This window comes from Schistocerca serialis, chromosome 5 (genome assembly GCF_023864345.2).
Source record: "Schistocerca serialis cubense isolate TAMUIC-IGC-003099 chromosome 5, iqSchSeri2.2, whole genome shotgun sequence".
NCBI classification, from domain to species: domain Eukaryota; kingdom Metazoa; phylum Arthropoda; class Insecta; order Orthoptera; family Acrididae; genus Schistocerca; species Schistocerca serialis.
The window spans coordinates 64,548,834-64,550,765 of NC_064642.1; the positions used below are offsets into that span (position 1 = coordinate 64,548,834).

Below are 1,932 nucleotides of genomic sequence, written 5' to 3' on the forward strand. Positions count from 1 at the left end.
ATCATCTCTCCAAACTCTTCACCGTTCCGCACCATGTTAGTAAATCACTCGCAGTACTCCAGTATACGATCTTGGTCGTCCTCGTTCATTGCGTGTAGCAATCGTGGGATGTAGCACTTCCACTTTGCCGTCTTCAAAATTCGCTCAACACTTGAGCGACTCACTCCAGTTTCACAGGCACACTGTCTCAGACTTCTGTGGTGAGCGAGTGAATTGTTGTAACAGACGACGGGAGTTAGCTGGACTTGTTACTGTTACAGGTCGTCCAGATCGTTGTTTGTGTACATCTTTAACACAGCCTTCGGCCTCAAATTTGTCTCGAATGTGACGAATCGTTAAACGTGTCGGTGGCTCTGTTTGATACTCATTTCGCCATTGCTGTTGAACCTCATTAATGTTTTCGTACTTAAAATACCACTTCAAAACTGACCTCCTTTCATCGAATGTACGCCTTGCGCCAGCCATGTTTACTCGAGTAACTAGGTGCAACTAAGAACAAAACACTGACTATCTGGCGACTGTCATCTGACAAAACAAAGCAACGCAATACAACGCTTGTGTGGCGATTGCCGAAACTACAAGCTATAACACTACCAAAGATGAGGCAACTCCGTCGATTAGTTTGCCAGTTAAGCGGTGGATACATTTTCTCATTTTCTTGGACTCATCTGTATTTGCTTGCATTTACTGTTTTTTTACGTTTTTCATCACTTATATGACGTGGAAACTTGGTTTTTACCTGAGGTTTAGATCACGTTTATTTGTCGATCCTGGCTGCCACGGAGAAGCTGTTTCTCTCTGCGCAGCAGCTCCCCACCCTTCGGGCTTTTCTCTTGAAATGCTCTTTCTCTTAGCTTTCGGAGATATGTCATCTCTCCCATATAAGGCCTGACGATCTTCCTTCTGCTTTTATGACAACCTCCGCCTCCTGTAAAAGCGGCGCGGCCACAAGCAGACAGGTGCAAAGAGCTTTGTGGAAAGAGGGCAACATACTCGTATCTGCAGGCTGTTTCATAGACGGTGCCACGCAGACTATATTCACACAAATCAGACTCAGAATATCAATTACAGACGACAATCCGCCCATATGCTATTAAGAAAATCAATCAGTTTCATCACGTGGAAAAGTTAACCGATCAAAAACGAAACACACAATTTCGTTAAAGATTTATTTGTCCGTAAATTAATTTGAAATAATATCACTGAATATTTACTCTAAAATTCTCAGAAAGTGCGCAATAATTTGGTGAATGAAATAATTTCGATGAGGATATGTAGACATGAAGAATAAAGATGTTGAATGTTAATAAAAGATTCAAGAGTTCTCACGCCCTCGAACTTAACGATAAGTGAGCAACTCGTGAGAAGCGGATTATCAGTTTAAAAGACTTTAAACTCAAATTGCCGTTCCTTGCATTACCTTTAACTCCTTAAAAATTTTCAAATGTATCCTATTTTTTGTTGTGCTCTTTGCAAATAAAGTTGCTTCTTTGTTACGATTCGAGCGAAAAATATAGATTCATATCCATTTCCAGCTTTAGTATACCAAATTTGGACCGAGCGAGGTGGCGCAGTGGTTAGCACGCTCGACTCGCATTCGGGAGGACGACGGTTCAATCCCGTCTCCAGCCATCCTGATTTAAGTTTTCCGTGATTTCCCTAAATCGTTTCAGGCAAATGCCGGGATGGTTCCTTGGAAAGGGCACGGCCGAATTCCTTCCCTACCCTTCCCTAGCCCGAGCTTGCGCTCCGTCTCTAATGACCTCGCTGTCGACGGGACGTTAAACACTAACATCCTCCTCCTCCTCCTATACCAAATCTGGTATCTTAAAATAAACGTATTTCTTGGTAGATTTTTAAGAACTTGGAAAGATATTGGAAAGACCGGGGAATTTAGAACTGCGAAGCTTGTTAGCTGAAGAGGCTTGTATT

The 1,932-nt window shown here is 42.5% G+C and overlaps 1 non-coding gene across 1 annotated transcript; it reads left to right on the forward strand.

Annotated features, from left to right (window-relative positions):
* Window positions 1-1,559: 1,559 nt before the first annotated feature.
* Trnaa-cgc (transfer RNA alanine (anticodon CGC)) lies at window positions 1,560-1,632 on the forward strand. Its single transcript has one exon. It is a non-coding gene; the product is annotated as a tRNA-Ala (tRNA).
* The last annotated feature ends 300 nt before the right edge of the window (window positions 1,633-1,932 follow it).